General features: G+C 44.0%; 1 long non-coding RNA gene across 1 annotated transcript; it reads right to left on the minus strand.

The window, feature by feature from the left end:
• Nucleotides 1-284: 284 nt before the first annotated feature.
• Gm46168 lies at nucleotides 285-4,303 on the minus strand. Its single transcript, XR_001779527.2, has 2 exons — nucleotides 4,204-4,303; nucleotides 285-3,371 (listed from the first exon to the last, which is right to left on the minus strand). It is a non-coding gene; the product is annotated as a predicted gene, 46168 (long non-coding RNA).
• Nucleotides 4,304-7,810: the final 3,507 nt, after the last annotated feature.

The raw sequence follows: 7,810 nt of genomic DNA on the forward strand, positions 1-7,810 counted from the left end.
CTGAGTGGTGGTGGCTCATGCCTTTAATCCTAGCACTCAAGAGGCAGAGGCAGGTGGATCTATGAGTTCAAGGCCAGCCTGGTGTATAGAGTGAGTTCCAGGACAGCCAGGGCTACACAGGTCATCAACCCTCTCCCTCCAACAAAAACAAAACAATAAAAACCCCAAACCAACCAACCAACCAAAACTCAAAACCCCAAGATGTCCAGTTTAGGAATGCCTGCAAATTTCAGTCTAATAAGAATGATGCTGTCACATATTTTAAATAAAAAACAACACATAACTACATAAAACTCTTTTAAATTTCTGTTTCACAAGGATGAACATGGAATGCCTGGTTTTAAATAAATGGCTCCTTTAGAGAGATAATGGTGGTTACATTATAACATTTCCTGACTCCTTGTCTTGTTGTATAATGCAACTTTTCAATGTACATTTATGTTTACTCTTTCCCATGGTAGAAATGGAAAAAAAAATCAAACAAATCCCAAACCAACCAGTCATACAAACAAACAAAAACCAAACCAACAGGGTCCTTCCTCCTTTCAGCATCTTCTCCCGTTTGTTTTTATAGCTATGTAGTATATAAACGACAGACTATAAACTTGTCACAATATATTTTGCAAACATGATTTATACACTGTAGAGAGGTCAAGGAAAAGGGCCAGATTCACTAGGGAGCCAAACGTCCTCCTTAGCTTCCTCCTGTGATGAATTTCTCGGCGGGTCTTTGTTGTGCCGTCCATCACATTCCAGTTCAGCACCGGCTCCCCTGCATGGAAAGAGCTAGCCAACCCCGTCCAATTTCCTAGTGCAACGAAGGCCACATGGTCTGTGTCAGGAGGCGCTAATATTCATACTCCTGTCTAATCAGCAACTACTGTGATGCTGTGCAGGTCCTGGGAACACGCCTCATAGCTTCCAACTCCACATAGTGGTTGATGCTACTGAGTCTTCGTCTTTAAAAAACCCCTAAGTAACCACTAATATCCAGGCTGAAATTTACTTGCAGAGACCAGAGTAACTACAGGCTGCAGGTTGTAACTGACGAACAAAGCTATGCGGTTTTTTTTTAGCAGTTAGACATGTCCAGGCTCAGGGGTTAAAAGCATTGGCTACCCTTCCAGAAACTCCTGGTTCAATTCCCAGCTCACAACTATCAGTAATTTCAGTCCCAGGGAATCCAATTCCCTCTTCTGGTCTCTTCTGGCATCAGGCACACACATAGTATACAAACATATGTACGAGCAAAACACCCATACACATGAAATAAATTTCTTAAAAATGTAAAAGTTGGGATGGTAAGATGGCTCAGCGGGTAAGAGCACTGACTGCTCTTCTGATAGTCCTGAGTTCAAATCCTAGCAACCACATGGTGGCTCACATTCACCCATAATGAGATCTAACTCCCTCTTCTGGTGTGTCTGAAGACAACAACCAATGCCTGAAAGGGTTACTTGCTACACCAATTAGAATAAGCCAGCTACTCTGTTGCCTAAGTCTGCCCCTTACAAGATATAAAAAGTGTGTTCTTTCTTTGTTCTGGGTCTCTCCTCTTGCCTGCGTGCTGAGGGGGGTCCCCAACGTGTTGGAGCAATTAAAAAAAAATCCTCTTGCGGTTTGCAATGGTGATCTCTGTGGTCTTTGTGAGTGAGGGTCTTTTGACAGACTCCAACACAGCAAAAGGCAAATAGTTACCAGAAGGTGGGGTCTACACTTAGGGCTCTTCCCTTATCAGTTGAGGCAATCAGGACAGTTCTCCAGTTGAGGCTACCCATCACCATCAGTATATTTTCTTTTTCTTTTCTTTTTTGTTTGTCTGTTTATTTGTTTGAGACAGGGTTTCTCTGTGTCGCCCTGGTTGCCATGGAACTCGCTCTGTAGACCAGGCTGGACTCAAACTCACAGAGATCTACCTAACTCTGCCTCCTGAGTACTTGGCTACAATCTATGTATTTTCAACTGTCCTTGTTAGACAAGATAATTTCTTCTTCCAGTTTAAGGCACCCCCAAAGCAAAGTCAGTTACAAAATACATGAACATCTATAATGTCATGGCTGCCCATTGTGGGTCTAAGTCTCCAGTGGACATTTCATTCTTCCCATCAGCTGGCTGTGGATTGATTGTATTGACATCTTGTAACGAACAATGAGGAGGCAATCGGCAATCGTCCATCCCAGTGAAGTCCCTTAGGGTTATCATGCAGTCATTTGAAAGATCTGCCACAGCTTTTGTGATGTCTTTTTCATTATCAATCGCAACACTGATGCAGTTTGGACGAGAGGATTAAGTTGGAGCATATGAAGTTGGTGTCTTTGCTATTTGGAAAAGCAGCATTTTGATCCAGCCCTGCCAGGACTGTTTAGCTACTCAGTTCTAGTGTGTATAGCAGGAGCAGCAGGCACAGATAGTCACAACAATGGGTAGCCCCAGAGCAGTGCTTTGTCCCCACTAATGGCTACTGCTTTCCCTTCTTGCAATTGCTCCTGCACCAGGCAGCCTGACCAGAGCTTTCACACAGCTCCCTCCAGCCTACTCCAGACCCTTCTTTTCCTCTTTCCAGGCCCCTGGGAGGCTGGGAAGGCTGAGGCTTGAGCCGACAGACCCAGGAGCTGGTGGTAGAGCTGCCGAACCTTGAAGAGGTTCAACTGACCCCTGCTCTGGGTGCATCCTCTGGCACACGGCAAAGGTGGAGATGAGTATATCTGAGATACATTTCCTTACATGTAAAAGGAGCAGAAAGTACAGAGAAATGAGAAAACTAAAGGTTGGGGATGGGGGAGAGACAGGGGTGGGGGTCTGGGGCTGACAAGGGACACATTTATAATAAGCAAGATAAGGGAGCAAGTTCGAAAAAGTCGAGGCAATCCTGGTTCAAGAAACTTAAGCCTGCTCCTGCCTTGACTAATTGGACATCCTAATTGAATTAATAAAGCAAAGGTTAGTTATACTTTTTGTTCTAGAACCCATTGAAGGCATTCACGAGGCCTTGAATCACAATCTCCAAAGTTCAACCATCTGCAGATGTAAACTTGTGAAGATCAAAACCAACACATCTGACTTACAGGTGTGGCTCTTTCTAAGTGCAGGTATGCAAATACATAGCAAACCTTGGCTTTAGTATTGAAGGCATGATTCAAGATGTAAGAATACCACATAACACCTTAACAGTACTACAGGTTTTGTTGTTGTTGTTTTAATTTCTTGCTCTTCTAGAGAGCCATCAGTTGACACAATTCCCAGTCTCTTGTCAAGTTCTTCACCAATAGAAAGATCCTTCTTGAAGGCTGTGGATAAGCAGATCAGTAATATAAAGAATATTCTCAACTGAGGCCCGTGACTTCCAGTTTAGTACCAGTTTTGTAACAGGCCTGGAAGAAATGAACATAATCTCAGTCTGACTACCAGACTACTGAAACGATGCACCTCAGAGAAGTGGGAATTTCCTCAGGAATCTCGGGCTCAGAGAAAGAAAAGCCCCAGCCAGAAGGCCAGCTCAACTCTCTGATAGAGGCTTCACAGAGTTTAACAGCTTATCAGACCACTTACAGAGCAAGATGAAGCCCAGTAGAGGAAAGGTCAGTGGTGGGCAGGACCATCCCTTGACCAGCACTGAGCCTCCTTACTCTTTCTTCTAGGTAAACTTCATTTGGGGGAGTTGCTGAATCTCTTTGAATAAATCTCCTTTTTCTGCTTTCCACTATTGATTTGGTTCTTAATTGCCTGATTGAAGATGAATGGCTGACATGATAAAAAGGTTCTTTTGTTTCTCTGTTTTCAGCATATAAGGAAACTTATCAAGGCATGGGTCATGACCCCAAGTTCCATAACAGGTTTGCAGAGGAACCCAGACCCTGTTATCACCAGGCATGCTTGCCAAGGCTCACTTTCAGTTTCTATGGTTGAGGGATTTTTAATCACCTCTTCCCCTTTCCATTATGTCCTGCTTCTAGACATATGACCAAGGATGTCAGGCAGGAGACTAAAGGATGCAAAGAAGTTGTAAGCTTCTTGTGTCCTATAGATTCTCCTCTCAACTTCAGAGCAGTGCTTTCCACCTTGGGGTCATGCCCTGTGATCACCTCTTCTCCTCGGGCAATGGATGTTGTTCTGAGATCATAAAGAGTTACAAGGAGACTCCAATAGAACTGGGAATGCCTTGTGGCTGTGATGAGAGATGCTGAGCTGGAACTCTGAACTTACCCACATCTGGAGAACTCTGAACTCTGCCACATCTGGATTCCAGACCACAGAAGGCTGATATGACTGACAGCTGATGACTTGAGCCACTCCCTCGGAGGACACCCCTTATGGAGAAACACAGGAATGAGTGCGAATCAGAGAAGGCTTGGGGTTGTTTTATACCAGGGCACCCCTGGGTCAGCACTTGCCACTTGCAAAAAATTAGCATTCTGAACCTTGCCATTGCCCCTCTAAAGAGGCTGCTGTTCTCACACGTGTCCCCTGAGATCAACGGTCTGTCTGCTTTTGATATTATCAAAGTCAAACTGGGTGATGGGTTTTGCGCCTTATGATTCATGCACTTGGTACATACATTGCTGTAATATTTGTTGAGGTCAGGTTGTACCATGCTCCAGGTTATTTCATAATGCGTGAATGAGTGCTTTTCAAAATGGGCTGTGCCCTGCCAGACAAAGCCCTGCAAAGTGTGAAGCACTGGAATTCTTTTCCAGTGTGAGCACAGCGGGCACATAGACAACACCATAGACAACACCATCTGTCCAACACAGACTGATAAGTAACTTCGTAAAAGTAAAGAGGATTGGACTGGAGAGATGCCTTTGCCATTAAAGGCTAGGCTTACAACCAAAGCCTGTACATTTTACCAAAATAGGTCGGCATCATATGAACACAAGGGATATTAGAATCGTCTAAGGAGCTGGAGAGAAAGAGCTCACCAACTGAAAGCACTGATTTCTCTTCCAGAGGACCTGAGTTCAGTTCCCCAAAACCATACAGCTCCTCACAGCCTTCTGTAACTCCAGTTACAGGGACTCTGACACCCTCTCTGGACTCTGTGAGCAGCGTGTATACCCAGTACACATAACATTCAAGCAAAATGCTCCAACACATAACATAAAACACATACATCTAAAACTTTTTATCATACCTTATATGAAACTTAAGGAAACTTATCAAACACACAAGAACGAGGAAAGGGTATGCCTTTACCTGAACTGCCTAAAGAGGACATTAACCACTGTAACCATGATAATCCACCCTGCCCACTCCCGCACCCCACCTCCACTGCCAAACTGACATGTGGCCTCCTGCTATGTCAAGGGATCAGTAGGTAGAGAACTATCAACTATCACAAGGGGTTTAGTTCAGCTCAGCCCCCACCTTAGATATGACCCCCAATGGCGATCCATCTGCTTATCCATCCAAACCTGTTATCTCTTCATCTAGATCCAGGCCAGTTCTTTATCTCAGTGGCCTCCAGGGTCCTGAACCTCTGCCTCTGCAGCTCAAGTCTGACCTGGGGTTTGACTCTGTAGCAGAGTCTCTATCAGACCTCTGACAGGGTTAATCGTGGGACACACCCCTCCCCTACTCGTTTTGCTTCCCTATCATCTGGTTCTCTTTGGAACTCTTTAAAGTACTGTGATGCCTCTTTAACCCTTTTTAACAGTTCTGTAATACACACACACACACACACACACACACACAGAGAATGAGAGAGAGAGAGAGAGAGAGAGAGAGAGAGAGAGAGAGAGAGAGAGAGAGAACATTTTACTATGCAGTGTGTGATCTGAGAACGAACATTAATAGTTGTACAAGCTGGAGTTATCACAGAGAAAGGAGCCTCCCTTGAGGAAATGCCTCCATGAGATCCAGCTGTAATGCATTTTCTCAGTTAGTAATCAGTGGGGGAGGACCCAGACCATTGTGGGTGGTGTCATCCCAGGGCTGCTGGCCCTGGGTTCTATTATAAAGCAGGCTTATCAAGTCAGGAGTCAACACCCCTCCATGGACTCTGCATCAGCTCCTGCCTCCAAGTTCCTGGCCCGTGTGAGTTCTTGTCCTGACGTCCTTTGGTGATGAACAGCAATATGGAAGTATAAGCTTGAATATACCCCTTTCTCCCCAACTTGTTTCTTGATTACGTTTTGTGCAGGAATAGAAACCCTAAGATAATAGTTAAGGCCCAAATAAGAGAACATATGTTTTCTTTGGCCAAGGAAATCAGGACAACTTGGCAAATTGCTGCCAACAAAATCAATATCCCACATAATCATTTGTTGAGATTCAATACATTTTGACATTGGAAAGACACAGCTCTCTCGTGACAGTATTTCACCATGAGTAGACTACAATATAATTTTTTTTCTACTGTTGATATACATTTGGGAAATGTTACAGATAATGCTGTTATGGGCATTCTTGTGCATATATCTTGGCCAACATTTATAAGAATTTCAGCTGGGGGTATATCCGAGAAGTTGAATTTCTGACCCCATGTCAATAGAAATAGACCCTTCCAGTCAGCCCACTGAAGTGGAAACTTCTCATTTCTTTGGGAAATTAGTTATGCCAAATGATGTTTGGCTGGAGCACACAGTTGAAGGGGATGTCTTGCTAAAGCAGACATGGGAAAGAATGTTTGGATATAGTAAACACATGAAAGGACCCATGATGAAGGAGTATAAATATGACCGGACAGACAGTGGGAGATGAGCACTGAGCCTTGGTTTGGTTTGTTCTGCCTCGTTACTCTTTGCTAATAACACACATGTATTGGTCCTCCTTACATAGAATTGTTGAGCTCAACTTGTGGTAATGCAACCATTGAGAGACACTTGCCTAAGAACTGCTTGTAAGGTTCCTGTGCCAGTTTGCCACTTCTGAGGCCTTGCCGCGGGCCAGTTGGCGAACCTGGCAAGTTTCTTCGGGATTGAATTACAGCTGCCTGGTGTCTGCCTGCCAGACTGGGCTGTAGCTGCTGATTCATATGTGGTGTTTGCTACAGGACTGCACTGCTGCCAAAGAAGATCGAGCCTGCCCCCAAAGAACTATTGCTGAACAAATCCACTACCCCCATATCCTAATAACTTTTCTCTTCCACTACCTCTGCTGGGTGGTGGTCAAAAGGAGAGGTCGAACCCTTATTAAAACTAGGTTTCAAAAAAATGTATGCTTACAACCTACTCAGTCTCCCTGCAGATTATGCAAGCTTCTGCTTTCTCCCTACCCTTAGCCTTGTCAGGCTTTTAAACACATTTCAGCAATTTCTGAAGTGAGGTTAATTTGCATCTTGAGAATGGTCATCACGTTTAGCGACTTAGCACGGGGCATACACACCTTAGAACTCCTAGCAGGGAAATGTGTTAGCCCGCACAGGCTGGGTTAGCTTCCTTCTGCCCCAGCTTGCTTCTACACCTTTTCTTCCCAGAGTGTTGATGTATTCTGGGTGCTCTGCAGGTCAAACTCTGCACCAGTTCCTTTGGGTCCAGCTAGCAACAGTTAATTCCTACAATCATTTCTTCCTCTTAACTGCTGTCATTTATAAAGTCCTTTTAACTTCTGAACTCCGTTAACCACACACATTTGGTTCACATAATGCTGTGTTAGCAAGGTTGATTTAAGTCTGATAAATGCCATCATTTGACCTGCTCGCTAAAATTATGATTTACTACGTCTTTCATATATTATTATTTTCACATAGTGTGTCTGATAATTCTAAGATACATTATCCCTCGTTGTTTTTCTTTACAAAAAAGTTTCTTGATTAAACTAGAATTCTAGATGGATTTTAGAAAGAGACTTCTGTTACAGTCCTGTAGGGATT

This window comes from Mus musculus, chromosome 1 (assembly GCF_000001635.26).
Source record: "Mus musculus strain C57BL/6J chromosome 1, GRCm38.p6 C57BL/6J".
NCBI lineage: Eukaryota > Metazoa > Chordata > Mammalia > Rodentia > Muridae > Mus > Mus musculus.